The sequence below is a fragment of the Schistocerca serialis genome, unplaced genomic scaffold, assembly GCF_023864345.2.
Source record: "Schistocerca serialis cubense isolate TAMUIC-IGC-003099 unplaced genomic scaffold, iqSchSeri2.2 HiC_scaffold_1129, whole genome shotgun sequence".
NCBI lineage: Eukaryota > Metazoa > Arthropoda > Insecta > Orthoptera > Acrididae > Schistocerca > Schistocerca serialis.
Genome location: NW_026047325.1, coordinates 1 through 14,306, shown reverse-complemented (window position 1 = coordinate 14,306; position 14,306 = coordinate 1). Strand labels below are relative to the sequence as shown.

The following is a 14,306-nucleotide window of genomic DNA, read 5'->3' as shown; positions in this document are numbered from 1 at the left end:
GCAGTCCCAGCGTCAGTGCGAGGTGAACCGATGGCCACAGTAAGCAGCGGTCGTCGCGAAACTCAGTATTCTTAAACGGAAACTTTCGTCTTGTTGAGAATGGCGTCACTGGTTTGCACCCGCATTCGCCCACGCATGTCACATGTGTGCGAAAATTTTTGCTCCTCTTTACGCAAAATCGCACGCAGCCGGTAGGATTCGAACCTACGCTCCCAGAGGGAATCTGATTTCGAGTCAGACGCCTTAACCACTCGGCCACGACTGCTGGTAGCGCGGTGTTGTCCCGACACATGCAACTGCTACCGTTTAAAGCACTGTGGTGTCAGAAAACGGCGTAGCTTCATTATTTTCCGTAGCGTTTCCACCGCTACCAGACGAATCGCTACCAAAGTATTAAAATTTCCGCCCGGACAGGGACTTGAACCCTGGACCCTTAGGTTAAAAGCCTAATGCTCTACCGACTGAGCTATCCGGGCTCACACGACGCTGTGATACCTCTCACGATGCACAACTATACATTGACTCATGTCGTTTACTGTTGTGCAATCGCTGCATGGGGCCGTTACTAATAAAACGTCGCCTAAATGCTGTCTGCAGACTTATCGCACTAAGCTCGTAACACACTATCGAAGACTGCTGACACACGATGCAACAACAAATTGCAGGAGTCGTTGCGTCTCATACGTTGGAGCAGAGAATTTACATATTTTGTCGACACTCACTGGGCAATTGGAAAATTCGCAAGCATTTCGAATGCAATGTTTCCCACGTTTTCGCTCGTTTCACGGTTCCGTTGAAAACGTTCTTCACCACCTGACACAGAAAAAGGAACGCAGTCGGTAGGACTTTTTTGATTCTTTTGCTTCTAAGGGAGTTAGTTGTCTAGTGAGTTCCTCTTATGGCATGCACTAGACAACCAGAACAGCTACAGGAGAGAGTCATTTTTGTTGTCAGCGGTAGTTGCATTATCACCAACGCAGAGCCATTCCATTGGCGTCGCATCAAAACGAATACCTGCCGAAACCCGGGATCGAACCAGGGACCTTTAGATCTTCAGTCTAACGCTCTCCCAACTGAGCTATTTCGGCTGACATTGAACGTTCCTGTTTGCATGTGTTTGTTAACCTCTGCCTCGTTGCCAATTTCACAGTCACCTTCGTCTGATAAGACACAGGGACGCTGAAAGGCGAGCAGCCGATGCAGTGAAGTCCCACACACATTTCTTCTGCTTCCATCATCGTAACAAGCAAACATGTCGACTCGACTCGTGTAATATTCACTTCGCTGACTTCACGTGACGCCGCGCTGGCGCTAGAAAACCCGTGCTATATCGATGCCAGGGGCAACTCGTGTGCAGAGAACGAGACACAAGAAGGAGTGAGCCTCTCCACCGTATGAGAGGCAGTATCTAGGAGATACACACGGTAAAACATTCGACTTGCGTTAGCTCATCAATTGCTACACGTCATCGTCTGCAAGCTAAGATGGACACATCTGCACTGCCCAGTGAGGCGACACTTGTACTAACACCCGGTGGGCGGCTGTGAGACGAGGAGATGAGCTGCGGCTTCTGAGCGCGACTGTAACGCTGCGCCCTGGATCAAATAACACTGCACATTGCTGGTGACGCGCGTGTTTAGTAGTGACGCAACTGCTAGGATGCAGCTGAACGTCCATCTTTTGAGAGCGAGAAAATTTTCGCAGTCGGCAGGACTCGAACCTACGCTCCCAGAGGGAATCTGATTTCAAGTCAGACGCCTTAACCACTCGGCCACGACTGCCGGTGGCAGAAGCGACTCCCGACAAGTGGAACCGCCGTCTTTAGAAGCAATCTGATGGCAGAAAGCGGCGTGGCGTCACTCTTTTCTGTAGGGTTTCCATTAGCCGTTACGACAGTGTGTTAATTTTCGCCTGGCGGGGGTTTGAGCCCGGGACCCTTTGGTTGAAGGTCTAGCGCTCTACCGACTGAGCTGTCCGGTCCCTCGGCCGAGCGTTGTGGTGCATGCTACATGGTGTGCGAGTGATTCGCGTGTTGTAATTACTGGCTTATGGCTCCAATGGCGACTTCACCGACTTCCCACTGACGCACCGCTGACGCTAGTTTTGTGTCGTCTTAAAACGATGGACATACCTCCAAGCAGCTGCGAGATCTTAAGAAAAGAAACGCTGCACCACTGCCTTTGCCGCACTCGAATGATTGAATTGCGATTCTTAAAAAGAAATGAATGTTCGCTCTGTCCTACACTTTCGAGCACATCTGTGTACTCACGATCTCAGCGACGGCTTTCTGCAGTCCCAGCGTCAGTGCGAGGTGAACCGATGGCCACAGTAAGCAGCGGTCGTCGCGAAACTCAGTATTCTTAAACGGAAACTTTCGTCTTGTTGAGAATGGCGTCACTGGTTTGCACCCGCATTCGCCCACGCATGTCACATGTGTGCGAAAATTTTTGCTCCTCTTTACGCAAAATCGCACGCAGCCGGTAGGATTCGAACCTACGCTCCCAGAGGGAATCTGATTTCGAGTCAGACGCCTTAACCACTCGGCCACGACTGCTGGTAGCGCGGTGTTGTCCCGACACATGCAACTGCTACCGTTTAAAGCACTGTGGTGTCAGAAAACGGCGTAGCTTCATTATTTTCCGTAGCGTTTCCACCGCTACCAGACGAATCGCTACCAAAGTATTAAAATTTCCGCCCGGACAGGGACTTGAACCCTGGACCCTTAGGTTAAAAGCCTAATGCTCTACCGACTGAGCTATCCGGGCTCACACGACGCTGTGATACCTCTCACGATGCACAACTATACATTGACTCATGTCGTTTACTGTTGTGCAATCGCTGCATGGGGCCGTTACTAATAAAACGTCGCCTAAATGCTGTCTGCAGACTTATCGCACTAAGCTCGTAACACACTATCGAAGACTGCTGACACACGATGCAACAACAAATTGCAGGAGTCGTTGCGTCTCATACGTTGGAGCAGAGAATTTACATATTTTGTCGACACTCACTGGGCAATTGGAAAATTCGCAAGCATTTCGAATGCAATGTTTCCCACGTTTTCGCTCGTTTCACGGTTCCGTTGAAAACGTTCTTCACCACCTGACACAGAAAAAGGAACGCAGTCGGTAGGACTTTTTTGATTCTTTTGCTTCTAAGGGAGTTAGTTGTCTAGTGAGTTCCTCTTATGGCATGCACTAGACAACCAGAACAGCTACAGGAGAGAGTCATTTTTGTTGTCAGCGGTAGTTGCATTATCACCAACGCAGAGCCATTCCATTGGCGTCGCATCAAAACGAATACCTGCCGAAACCCGGGATCGAACCAGGGACCTTTAGATCTTCAGTCTAACGCTCTCCCAACTGAGCTATTTCGGCTGACATTGAACGTTCCTGTTTGCATGTGTTTGTTAACCTCTGCCTCGTTGCCAATTTCACAGTCACCTTCGTCTGATAAGACACAGGGACGCTGAAAGGCGAGCAGCCGATGCAGTGAAGTCCCACACACATTTCTTCTGCTTCCATCATCGTAACAAGCAAACATGTCGACTCGACTCGTGTAATATTCACTTCGCTGACTTCACGTGACGCCGCGCTGGCGCTAGAAAACCCGTGCTATATCGATGCCAGGGGCAACTCGTGTGCAGAGAACGAGACACAAGAAGGAGTGAGCCTCTCCACCGTATGAGAGGCAGTATCTAGGAGATACACACGGTAAAACATTCGACTTGCGTTAGCTCATCAATTGCTACACGTCATCGTCTGCAAGCTAAGATGGACACATCTGCACTGCCCAGTGAGGCGACACTTGTACTAACACCCGGTGGGCGGCTGTGAGACGAGGAGATGAGCTGCGGCTTCTGAGCGCGACTGTAACGCTGCGCCCTGGATCAAATAACACTGCACATTGCTGGTGACGCGCGTGTTTAGTAGTGACGCAACTGCTAGGATGCAGCTGAACGTCCATCTTTTGAGAGCGAGAAAATTTTCGCAGTCGGCAGGACTCGAACCTACGCTCCCAGAGGGAATCTGATTTCAAGTCAGACGCCTTAACCACTCGGCCACGACTGCCGGTGGCAGAAGCGACTCCCGACAAGTGGAACCGCCGTCTTTAGAAGCAATCTGATGGCAGAAAGCGGCGTGGCGTCACTCTTTTCTGTAGGGTTTCCATTAGCCGTTACGACAGTGTGTTAATTTTCGCCTGGCGGGGGTTTGAGCCCGGGACCCTTTGGTTGAAGGTCTAGCGCTCTACCGACTGAGCTGTCCGGTCCCTCGGCCGAGCGTTGTGGTGCATGCTACATGGTGTGCGAGTGATTCGCGTGTTGTAATTACTGGCTTATGGCTCCAATGGCGACTTCACCGACTTCCCACTGACGCACCGCTGACGCTAGTTTTGTGTCGTCTTAAAACGATGGACATACCTCCAAGCAGCTGCGAGATCTTAAGAAAAGAAACGCTGCACCACTGCCTTTGCCGCACTCGAATGATTGAATTGCGATTCTTAAAAAGAAATGAATGTTCGCTCTGTCCTACACTTTCGAGCACATCTGTGTACTCACGATCTCAGCGACGGCTTTCTGCAGTCCCAGCGTCAGTGCGAGGTGAACCGATGGCCACAGTAAGCAGCGGTCGTCGCGAAACTCAGTATTCTTAAACGGAAACTTTCGTCTTGTTGAGAATGGCGTCACTGGTTTGCACCCGCATTCGCCCACGCATGTCACATGTGTGCGAAAATTTTTGCTCCTCTTTACGCAAAATCGCACGCAGCCGGTAGGATTCGAACCTACGCTCCCAGAGGGAATCTGATTTCGAGTCAGACGCCTTAACCACTCGGCCACGACTGCTGGTAGCGCGGTGTTGTCCCGACACATGCAACTGCTACCGTTTAAAGCACTGTGGTGTCAGAAAACGGCGTAGCTTCATTATTTTCCGTAGCGTTTCCACCGCTACCAGACGAATCGCTACCAAAGTATTAAAATTTCCGCCCGGACAGGGACTTGAACCCTGGACCCTTAGGTTAAAAGCCTAATGCTCTACCGACTGAGCTATCCGGGCTCACACGACGCTGTGATACCTCTCACGATGCACAACTATACATTGACTCATGTCGTTTACTGTTGTGCAATCGCTGCATGGGGCCGTTACTAATAAAACGTCGCCTAAATGCTGTCTGCAGACTTATCGCACTAAGCTCGTAACACACTATCGAAGACTGCTGACACACGATGCAACAACAAATTGCAGGAGTCGTTGCGTCTCATACGTTGGAGCAGAGAATTTACATATTTTGTCGACACTCACTGGGCAATTGGAAAATTCGCAAGCATTTCGAATGCAATGTTTCCCACGTTTTCGCTCGTTTCACGGTTCCGTTGAAAACGTTCTTCACCACCTGACACAGAAAAAGGAACGCAGTCGGTAGGACTTTTTTGATTCTTTTGCTTCTAAGGGAGTTAGTTGTCTAGTGAGTTCCTCTTATGGCATGCACTAGACAACCAGAACAGCTACAGGAGAGAGTCATTTTTGTTGTCAGCGGTAGTTGCATTATCACCAACGCAGAGCCATTCCATTGGCGTCGCATCAAAACGAATACCTGCCGAAACCCGGGATCGAACCAGGGACCTTTAGATCTTCAGTCTAACGCTCTCCCAACTGAGCTATTTCGGCTGACATTGAACGTTCCTGTTTGCATGTGTTTGTTAACCTCTGCCTCGTTGCCAATTTCACAGTCACCTTCGTCTGATAAGACACAGGGACGCTGAAAGGCGAGCAGCCGATGCAGTGAAGTCCCACACACATTTCTTCTGCTTCCATCATCGTAACAAGCAAACATGTCGACTCGACTCGTGTAATATTCACTTCGCTGACTTCACGTGACGCCGCGCTGGCGCTAGAAAACCCGTGCTATATCGATGCCAGGGGCAACTCGTGTGCAGAGAACGAGACACAAGAAGGAGTGAGCCTCTCCACCGTATGAGAGGCAGTATCTAGGAGATACACACGGTAAAACATTCGACTTGCGTTAGCTCATCAATTGCTACACGTCATCGTCTGCAAGCTAAGATGGACACATCTGCACTGCCCAGTGAGGCGACACTTGTACTAACACCCGGTGGGCGGCTGTGAGACGAGGAGATGAGCTGCGGCTTCTGAGCGCGACTGTAACGCTGCGCCCTGGATCAAATAACACTGCACATTGCTGGTGACGCGCGTGTTTAGTAGTGACGCAACTGCTAGGATGCAGCTGAACGTCCATCTTTTGAGAGCGAGAAAATTTTCGCAGTCGGCAGGACTCGAACCTACGCTCCCAGAGGGAATCTGATTTCAAGTCAGACGCCTTAACCACTCGGCCACGACTGCCGGTGGCAGAAGCGACTCCCGACAAGTGGAACCGCCGTCTTTAGAAGCAATCTGATGGCAGAAAGCGGCGTGGCGTCACTCTTTTCTGTAGGGTTTCCATTAGCCGTTACGACAGTGTGTTAATTTTCGCCTGGCGGGGGTTTGAGCCCGGGACCCTTTGGTTGAAGGTCTAGCGCTCTACCGACTGAGCTGTCCGGTCCCTCGGCCGAGCGTTGTGGTGCATGCTACATGGTGTGCGAGTGATTCGCGTGTTGTAATTACTGGCTTATGGCTCCAATGGCGACTTCACCGACTTCCCACTGACGCACCGCTGACGCTAGTTTTGTGTCGTCTTAAAACGATGGACATACCTCCAAGCAGCTGCGAGATCTTAAGAAAAGAAACGCTGCACCACTGCCTTTGCCGCACTCGAATGATTGAATTGCGATTCTTAAAAAGAAATGAATGTTCGCTCTGTCCTACACTTTCGAGCACATCTGTGTACTCACGATCTCAGCGACGGCTTTCTGCAGTCCCAGCGTCAGTGCGAGGTGAACCGATGGCCACAGTAAGCAGCGGTCGTCGCGAAACTCAGTATTCTTAAACGGAAACTTTCGTCTTGTTGAGAATGGCGTCACTGGTTTGCACCCGCATTCGCCCACGCATGTCACATGTGTGCGAAAATTTTTGCTCCTCTTTACGCAAAATCGCACGCAGCCGGTAGGATTCGAACCTACGCTCCCAGAGGGAATCTGATTTCGAGTCAGACGCCTTAACCACTCGGCCACGACTGCTGGTAGCGCGGTGTTGTCCCGACACATGCAACTGCTACCGTTTAAAGCACTGTGGTGTCAGAAAACGGCGTAGCTTCATTATTTTCCGTAGCGTTTCCACCGCTACCAGACGAATCGCTACCAAAGTATTAAAATTTCCGCCCGGACAGGGACTTGAACCCTGGACCCTTAGGTTAAAAGCCTAATGCTCTACCGACTGAGCTATCCGGGCTCACACGACGCTGTGATACCTCTCACGATGCACAACTATACATTGACTCATGTCGTTTACTGTTGTGCAATCGCTGCATGGGGCCGTTACTAATAAAACGTCGCCTAAATGCTGTCTGCAGACTTATCGCACTAAGCTCGTAACACACTATCGAAGACTGCTGACACACGATGCAACAACAAATTGCAGGAGTCGTTGCGTCTCATACGTTGGAGCAGAGAATTTACATATTTTGTCGACACTCACTGGGCAATTGGAAAATTCGCAAGCATTTCGAATGCAATGTTTCCCACGTTTTCGCTCGTTTCACGGTTCCGTTGAAAACGTTCTTCACCACCTGACACAGAAAAAGGAACGCAGTCGGTAGGACTTTTTTGATTCTTTTGCTTCTAAGGGAGTTAGTTGTCTAGTGAGTTCCTCTTATGGCATGCACTAGACAACCAGAACAGCTACAGGAGAGAGTCATTTTTGTTGTCAGCGGTAGTTGCATTATCACCAACGCAGAGCCATTCCATTGGCGTCGCATCAAAACGAATACCTGCCGAAACCCGGGATCGAACCAGGGACCTTTAGATCTTCAGTCTAACGCTCTCCCAACTGAGCTATTTCGGCTGACATTGAACGTTCCTGTTTGCATGTGTTTGTTAACCTCTGCCTCGTTGCCAATTTCACAGTCACCTTCGTCTGATAAGACACAGGGACGCTGAAAGGCGAGCAGCCGATGCAGTGAAGTCCCACACACATTTCTTCTGCTTCCATCATCGTAACAAGCAAACATGTCGACTCGACTCGTGTAATATTCACTTCGCTGACTTCACGTGACGCCGCGCTGGCGCTAGAAAACCCGTGCTATATCGATGCCAGGGGCAACTCGTGTGCAGAGAACGAGACACAAGAAGGAGTGAGCCTCTCCACCGTATGAGAGGCAGTATCTAGGAGATACACACGGTAAAACATTCGACTTGCGTTAGCTCATCAATTGCTACACGTCATCGTCTGCAAGCTAAGATGGACACATCTGCACTGCCCAGTGAGGCGACACTTGTACTAACACCCGGTGGGCGGCTGTGAGACGAGGAGATGAGCTGCGGCTTCTGAGCGCGACTGTAACGCTGCGCCCTGGATCAAATAACACTGCACATTGCTGGTGACGCGCGTGTTTAGTAGTGACGCAACTGCTAGGATGCAGCTGAACGTCCATCTTTTGAGAGCGAGAAAATTTTCGCAGTCGGCAGGACTCGAACCTACGCTCCCAGAGGGAATCTGATTTCAAGTCAGACGCCTTAACCACTCGGCCACGACTGCCGGTGGCAGAAGCGACTCCCGACAAGTGGAACCGCCGTCTTTAGAAGCAATCTGATGGCAGAAAGCGGCGTGGCGTCACTCTTTTCTGTAGGGTTTCCATTAGCCGTTACGACAGTGTGTTAATTTTCGCCTGGCGGGGGTTTGAGCCCGGGACCCTTTGGTTGAAGGTCTAGCGCTCTACCGACTGAGCTGTCCGGTCCCTCGGCCGAGCGTTGTGGTGCATGCTACATGGTGTGCGAGTGATTCGCGTGTTGTAATTACTGGCTTATGGCTCCAATGGCGACTTCACCGACTTCCCACTGACGCACCGCTGACGCTAGTTTTGTGTCGTCTTAAAACGATGGACATACCTCCAAGCAGCTGCGAGATCTTAAGAAAAGAAACGCTGCACCACTGCCTTTGCCGCACTCGAATGATTGAATTGCGATTCTTAAAAAGAAATGAATGTTCGCTCTGTCCTACACTTTCGAGCACATCTGTGTACTCACGATCTCAGCGACGGCTTTCTGCAGTCCCAGCGTCAGTGCGAGGTGAACCGATGGCCACAGTAAGCAGCGGTCGTCGCGAAACTCAGTATTCTTAAACGGAAACTTTCGTCTTGTTGAGAATGGCGTCACTGGTTTGCACCCGCATTCGCCCACGCATGTCACATGTGTGCGAAAATTTTTGCTCCTCTTTACGCAAAATCGCACGCAGCCGGTAGGATTCGAACCTACGCTCCCAGAGGGAATCTGATTTCGAGTCAGACGCCTTAACCACTCGGCCACGACTGCTGGTAGCGCGGTGTTGTCCCGACACATGCAACTGCTACCGTTTAAAGCACTGTGGTGTCAGAAAACGGCGTAGCTTCATTATTTTCCGTAGCGTTTCCACCGCTACCAGACGAATCGCTACCAAAGTATTAAAATTTCCGCCCGGACAGGGACTTGAACCCTGGACCCTTAGGTTAAAAGCCTAATGCTCTACCGACTGAGCTATCCGGGCTCACACGACGCTGTGATACCTCTCACGATGCACAACTATACATTGACTCATGTCGTTTACTGTTGTGCAATCGCTGCATGGGGCCGTTACTAATAAAACGTCGCCTAAATGCTGTCTGCAGACTTATCGCACTAAGCTCGTAACACACTATCGAAGACTGCTGACACACGATGCAACAACAAATTGCAGGAGTCGTTGCGTCTCATACGTTGGAGCAGAGAATTTACATATTTTGTCGACACTCACTGGGCAATTGGAAAATTCGCAAGCATTTCGAATGCAATGTTTCCCACGTTTTCGCTCGTTTCACGGTTCCGTTGAAAACGTTCTTCACCACCTGACACAGAAAAAGGAACGCAGTCGGTAGGACTTTTTTGATTCTTTTGCTTCTAAGGGAGTTAGTTGTCTAGTGAGTTCCTCTTATGGCATGCACTAGACAACCAGAACAGCTACAGGAGAGAGTCATTTTTGTTGTCAGCGGTAGTTGCATTATCACCAACGCAGAGCCATTCCATTGGCGTCGCATCAAAACGAATACCTGCCGAAACCCGGGATCGAACCAGGGACCTTTAGATCTTCAGTCTAACGCTCTCCCAACTGAGCTATTTCGGCTGACATTGAACGTTCCTGTTTGCATGTGTTTGTTAACCTCTGCCTCGTTGCCAATTTCACAGTCACCTTCGTCTGATAAGACACAGGGACGCTGAAAGGCGAGCAGCCGATGCAGTGAAGTCCCACACACATTTCTTCTGCTTCCATCATCGTAACAAGCAAACATGTCGACTCGACTCGTGTAATATTCACTTCGCTGACTTCACGTGACGCCGCGCTGGCGCTAGAAAACCCGTGCTATATCGATGCCAGGGGCAACTCGTGTGCAGAGAACGAGACACAAGAAGGAGTGAGCCTCTCCACCGTATGAGAGGCAGTATCTAGGAGATACACACGGTAAAACATTCGACTTGCGTTAGCTCATCAATTGCTACACGTCATCGTCTGCAAGCTAAGATGGACACATCTGCACTGCCCAGTGAGGCGACACTTGTACTAACACCCGGTGGGCGGCTGTGAGACGAGGAGATGAGCTGCGGCTTCTGAGCGCGACTGTAACGCTGCGCCCTGGATCAAATAACACTGCACATTGCTGGTGACGCGCGTGTTTAGTAGTGACGCAACTGCTAGGATGCAGCTGAACGTCCATCTTTTGAGAGCGAGAAAATTTTCGCAGTCGGCAGGACTCGAACCTACGCTCCCAGAGGGAATCTGATTTCAAGTCAGACGCCTTAACCACTCGGCCACGACTGCCGGTGGCAGAAGCGACTCCCGACAAGTGGAACCGCCGTCTTTAGAAGCAATCTGATGGCAGAAAGCGGCGTGGCGTCACTCTTTTCTGTAGGGTTTCCATTAGCCGTTACGACAGTGTGTTAATTTTCGCCTGGCGGGGGTTTGAGCCCGGGACCCTTTGGTTGAAGGTCTAGCGCTCTACCGACTGAGCTGTCCGGTCCCTCGGCCGAGCGTTGTGGTGCATGCTACATGGTGTGCGAGTGATTCGCGTGTTGTAATTACTGGCTTATGGCTCCAATGGCGACTTCACCGACTTCCCACTGACGCACCGCTGACGCTAGTTTTGTGTCGTCTTAAAACGATGGACATACCTCCAAGCAGCTGCGAGATCTTAAGAAAAGAAACGCTGCACCACTGCCTTTGCCGCACTCGAATGATTGAATTGCGATTCTTAAAAAGAAATGAATGTTCGCTCTGTCCTACACTTTCGAGCACATCTGTGTACTCACGATCTCAGCGACGGCTTTCTGCAGTCCCAGCGTCAGTGCGAGGTGAACCGATGGCCACAGTAAGCAGCGGTCGTCGCGAAACTCAGTATTCTTAAACGGAAACTTTCGTCTTGTTGAGAATGGCGTCACTGGTTTGCACCCGCATTCGCCCACGCATGTCACATGTGTGCGAAAATTTTTGCTCCTCTTTACGCAAAATCGCACGCAGCCGGTAGGATTCGAACCTACGCTCCCAGAGGGAATCTGATTTCGAGTCAGACGCCTTAACCACTCGGCCACGACTGCTGGTAGCGCGGTGTTGTCCCGACACATGCAACTGCTACCGTTTAAAGCACTGTGGTGTCAGAAAACGGCGTAGCTTCATTATTTTCCGTAGCGTTTCCACCGCTACCAGACGAATCGCTACCAAAGTATTAAAATTTCCGCCCGGACAGGGACTTGAACCCTGGACCCTTAGGTTAAAAGCCTAATGCTCTACCGACTGAGCTATCCGGGCTCACACGACGCTGTGATACCTCTCACGATGCACAACTATACATTGACTCATGTCGTTTACTGTTGTGCAATCGCTGCATGGGGCCGTTACTAATAAAACGTCGCCTAAATGCTGTCTGCAGACTTATCGCACTAAGCTCGTAACACACTATCGAAGACTGCTGACACACGATGCAACAACAAATTGCAGGAGTCGTTGCGTCTCATACGTTGGAGCAGAGAATTTACATATTTTGTCGACACTCACTGGGCAATTGGAAAATTCGCAAGCATTTCGAATGCAATGTTTCCCACGTTTTCGCTCGTTTCACGGTTCCGTTGAAAACGTTCTTCACCACCTGACACAGAAAAAGGAACGCAGTCGGTAGGACTTTTTTGATTCTTTTGCTTCTAAGGGAGTTAGTTGTCTAGTGAGTTCCTCTTATGGCATGCACTAGACAACCAGAACAGCTACAGGAGAGAGTCATTTTTGTTGTCAGCGGTAGTTGCATTATCACCAACGCAGAGCCATTCCATTGGCGTCGCATCAAAACGAATACCTGCCGAAACCCGGGATCGAACCAGGGACCTTTAGATCTTCAGTCTAACGCTCTCCCAACTGAGCTATTTCGGCTGACATTGAACGTTCCTGTTTGCATGTGTTTGTTAACCTCTGCCTCGTTGCCAATTTCACAGTCACCTTCGTCTGATAAGACACAGGGACGCTGAAAGGCGAGCAGCCGATGCAGTGAAGTCCCACACACATTTCTTCTGCTTCCATCATCGTAACAAGCAAACATGTCGACTCGACTCGTGTAATATTCACTTCGCTGACTTCACGTGACGCCGCGCTGGCGCTAGAAAACCCGTGCTATATCGATGCCAGGGGCAACTCGTGTGCAGAGAACGAGACACAAGAAGGAGTGAGCCTCTCCACCGTATGAGAGGCAGTATCTAGGAGATACACACGGTAAAACATTCGACTTGCGTTAGCTCATCAATTGCTACACGTCATCGTCTGCAAGCTAAGATGGACACATCTGCACTGCCCAGTGAGGCGACACTTGTACTAACACCCGGTGGGCGGCTGTGAGACGAGGAGATGAGCTGCGGCTTCTGAGCGCGACTGTAACGCTGCGCCCTGGATCAAATAACACTGCACATTGCTGGTGACGCGCGTGTTTAGTAGTGACGCAACTGCTAGGATGCAGCTGAACGTCCATCTTTTGAGAGCGAGAAAATTTTCGCAGTCGGCAGGACTCGAACCTACGCTCCCAGAGGGAATCTGATTTCAAGTCAGACGCCTTAACCACTCGGCCACGACTGCCGGTGGCAGAAGCGACTCCCGACAAGTGGAACCGCCGTCTTTAGAAGCAATCTGATGGCAGAAAGCGGCGTGGCGTCACTCTTTTCTGTAGGGTTTCCATTAGCCGTTACGACAGTGTGTTAATTTTCGCCTGGCGGGGGTTTGAGCCCGGGACCCTTTGGTTGAAGGTCTAGCGCTCTACCGACTGAGCTGTCCGGTCCCTCGGCCGAGCGTTGTGGTGCATGCTACATGGTGTGCGAGTGATTCGCGTGTTGTAATTACTGGCTTATGGCTCCAATGGCGACTTCACCGACTTCCCACTGACGCACCGCTGACGCTAGTTTTGTGTCGTCTTAAAACGATGGACATACCTCCAAGCAGCTGCGAGATCTTAAGAAAAGAAACGCTGCACCACTGCCTTTGCCGCACTCGAATGATTGAATTGCGATTCTTAAAAAGAAATGAATGTTCGCTCTGTCCTACACTTTCGAGCACATCTGTGTACTCACGATCTCAGCGACGGCTTTCTGCAGTCCCAGCGTCAGTGCGAGGTGAACCGATGGCCACAGTAAGCAGCGGTCGTCGCGAAACTCAGTATTCTTAAACGGAAACTTTCGTCTTGTTGAGAATGGCGTCACTGGTTTGCACCCGCATTCGCCCACGCATGTCACATGTGTGCGAAAATTTTTGCTCCTCTTTACGCAAAATCGCACGCAGCCGGTAGGATTCGAACCTACGCTCCCAGAGGGAATCTGATTTCGAGTCAGACGCCTTAACCACTCGGCCACGACTGCTGGTAGCGCGGTGTTGTCCCGACACATGCAACTGCTACCGTTTAAAGCACTGTGGTGTCAGAAAACGGCGTAGCTTCATTATTTTCCGTAGCGTTTCCACCGCTACCAGACGAATCGCTACCAAAGTATTAAAATTTCCGCCCGGACAGGGACTTGAACCCTGGACCCTTAGGTTAAAAGCCTAATGCTCTACCGACTGAGCTATCCGGGCTCACACGACGCTGTGATACCTCTCACGATGCACAACTATACATTGACTCATGTCGTTTACTGTTGTGCAATCGCTGCATGGGGCCGTTACTAATAA

The 14,306-nt window shown here is 50.5% G+C and overlaps 26 non-coding genes across 26 annotated transcripts; all 26 read right to left on the bottom strand.

Moving 5' to 3' along the window:
* Positions 1-183: 183 nt before the first annotated feature.
* On the bottom strand, positions 184-265 carry Trnas-cga (transfer RNA serine (anticodon CGA)). Its single transcript has one exon. It is a non-coding gene; the product is annotated as a tRNA-Ser (tRNA).
* A 138-nt stretch (positions 266-403) lies between these two features.
* On the bottom strand, positions 404-476 carry Trnak-uuu (transfer RNA lysine (anticodon UUU)). Its single transcript has one exon. It is a non-coding gene; the product is annotated as a tRNA-Lys (tRNA).
* Positions 477-1,015: 539 nt separating this feature from the next.
* Trnaf-gaa (transfer RNA phenylalanine (anticodon GAA)) lies at positions 1,016-1,088 on the bottom strand. The gene has a single exon. It is a non-coding gene; the product is annotated as a tRNA-Phe (tRNA).
* A 611-nt stretch (positions 1,089-1,699) lies between these two features.
* Positions 1,700-1,781, bottom strand: Trnas-uga (transfer RNA serine (anticodon UGA)). The gene has a single exon. It is a non-coding gene; the product is annotated as a tRNA-Ser (tRNA).
* Positions 1,782-2,472: 691 nt separating this feature from the next.
* On the bottom strand, positions 2,473-2,554 carry Trnas-cga (transfer RNA serine (anticodon CGA)). Its single transcript has one exon. It is a non-coding gene; the product is annotated as a tRNA-Ser (tRNA).
* Positions 2,555-2,692: 138 nt separating this feature from the next.
* Trnak-uuu (transfer RNA lysine (anticodon UUU)) lies at positions 2,693-2,765 on the bottom strand. Its single transcript has one exon. It is a non-coding gene; the product is annotated as a tRNA-Lys (tRNA).
* Positions 2,766-3,304: 539 nt separating this feature from the next.
* Trnaf-gaa (transfer RNA phenylalanine (anticodon GAA)) lies at positions 3,305-3,377 on the bottom strand. Its single transcript has one exon. It is a non-coding gene; the product is annotated as a tRNA-Phe (tRNA).
* Positions 3,378-3,988: 611 nt separating this feature from the next.
* Trnas-uga (transfer RNA serine (anticodon UGA)) lies at positions 3,989-4,070 on the bottom strand. The gene has a single exon. It is a non-coding gene; the product is annotated as a tRNA-Ser (tRNA).
* A 691-nt stretch (positions 4,071-4,761) lies between these two features.
* On the bottom strand, positions 4,762-4,843 carry Trnas-cga (transfer RNA serine (anticodon CGA)). Its single transcript has one exon. It is a non-coding gene; the product is annotated as a tRNA-Ser (tRNA).
* A 138-nt stretch (positions 4,844-4,981) lies between these two features.
* Trnak-uuu (transfer RNA lysine (anticodon UUU)) lies at positions 4,982-5,054 on the bottom strand. The gene has a single exon. It is a non-coding gene; the product is annotated as a tRNA-Lys (tRNA).
* Positions 5,055-5,593: 539 nt separating this feature from the next.
* On the bottom strand, positions 5,594-5,666 carry Trnaf-gaa (transfer RNA phenylalanine (anticodon GAA)). The gene has a single exon. It is a non-coding gene; the product is annotated as a tRNA-Phe (tRNA).
* A 611-nt stretch (positions 5,667-6,277) lies between these two features.
* Trnas-uga (transfer RNA serine (anticodon UGA)) lies at positions 6,278-6,359 on the bottom strand. The gene has a single exon. It is a non-coding gene; the product is annotated as a tRNA-Ser (tRNA).
* A 691-nt stretch (positions 6,360-7,050) lies between these two features.
* On the bottom strand, positions 7,051-7,132 carry Trnas-cga (transfer RNA serine (anticodon CGA)). The gene has a single exon. It is a non-coding gene; the product is annotated as a tRNA-Ser (tRNA).
* A 138-nt stretch (positions 7,133-7,270) lies between these two features.
* Trnak-uuu (transfer RNA lysine (anticodon UUU)) lies at positions 7,271-7,343 on the bottom strand. The gene has a single exon. It is a non-coding gene; the product is annotated as a tRNA-Lys (tRNA).
* A 539-nt stretch (positions 7,344-7,882) lies between these two features.
* Positions 7,883-7,955, bottom strand: Trnaf-gaa (transfer RNA phenylalanine (anticodon GAA)). The gene has a single exon. It is a non-coding gene; the product is annotated as a tRNA-Phe (tRNA).
* A 611-nt stretch (positions 7,956-8,566) lies between these two features.
* Trnas-uga (transfer RNA serine (anticodon UGA)) lies at positions 8,567-8,648 on the bottom strand. The gene has a single exon. It is a non-coding gene; the product is annotated as a tRNA-Ser (tRNA).
* Positions 8,649-9,339: 691 nt separating this feature from the next.
* Positions 9,340-9,421, bottom strand: Trnas-cga (transfer RNA serine (anticodon CGA)). Its single transcript has one exon. It is a non-coding gene; the product is annotated as a tRNA-Ser (tRNA).
* A 138-nt stretch (positions 9,422-9,559) lies between these two features.
* Trnak-uuu (transfer RNA lysine (anticodon UUU)) lies at positions 9,560-9,632 on the bottom strand. The gene has a single exon. It is a non-coding gene; the product is annotated as a tRNA-Lys (tRNA).
* A 539-nt stretch (positions 9,633-10,171) lies between these two features.
* Positions 10,172-10,244, bottom strand: Trnaf-gaa (transfer RNA phenylalanine (anticodon GAA)). Its single transcript has one exon. It is a non-coding gene; the product is annotated as a tRNA-Phe (tRNA).
* A 611-nt stretch (positions 10,245-10,855) lies between these two features.
* Positions 10,856-10,937, bottom strand: Trnas-uga (transfer RNA serine (anticodon UGA)). The gene has a single exon. It is a non-coding gene; the product is annotated as a tRNA-Ser (tRNA).
* Positions 10,938-11,628: 691 nt separating this feature from the next.
* Trnas-cga (transfer RNA serine (anticodon CGA)) lies at positions 11,629-11,710 on the bottom strand. The gene has a single exon. It is a non-coding gene; the product is annotated as a tRNA-Ser (tRNA).
* A 138-nt stretch (positions 11,711-11,848) lies between these two features.
* On the bottom strand, positions 11,849-11,921 carry Trnak-uuu (transfer RNA lysine (anticodon UUU)). Its single transcript has one exon. It is a non-coding gene; the product is annotated as a tRNA-Lys (tRNA).
* A 539-nt stretch (positions 11,922-12,460) lies between these two features.
* Trnaf-gaa (transfer RNA phenylalanine (anticodon GAA)) lies at positions 12,461-12,533 on the bottom strand. Its single transcript has one exon. It is a non-coding gene; the product is annotated as a tRNA-Phe (tRNA).
* A 611-nt stretch (positions 12,534-13,144) lies between these two features.
* Positions 13,145-13,226, bottom strand: Trnas-uga (transfer RNA serine (anticodon UGA)). Its single transcript has one exon. It is a non-coding gene; the product is annotated as a tRNA-Ser (tRNA).
* A 691-nt stretch (positions 13,227-13,917) lies between these two features.
* On the bottom strand, positions 13,918-13,999 carry Trnas-cga (transfer RNA serine (anticodon CGA)). Its single transcript has one exon. It is a non-coding gene; the product is annotated as a tRNA-Ser (tRNA).
* A 138-nt stretch (positions 14,000-14,137) lies between these two features.
* Trnak-uuu (transfer RNA lysine (anticodon UUU)) lies at positions 14,138-14,210 on the bottom strand. Its single transcript has one exon. It is a non-coding gene; the product is annotated as a tRNA-Lys (tRNA).
* Positions 14,211-14,306: the final 96 nt, after the last annotated feature.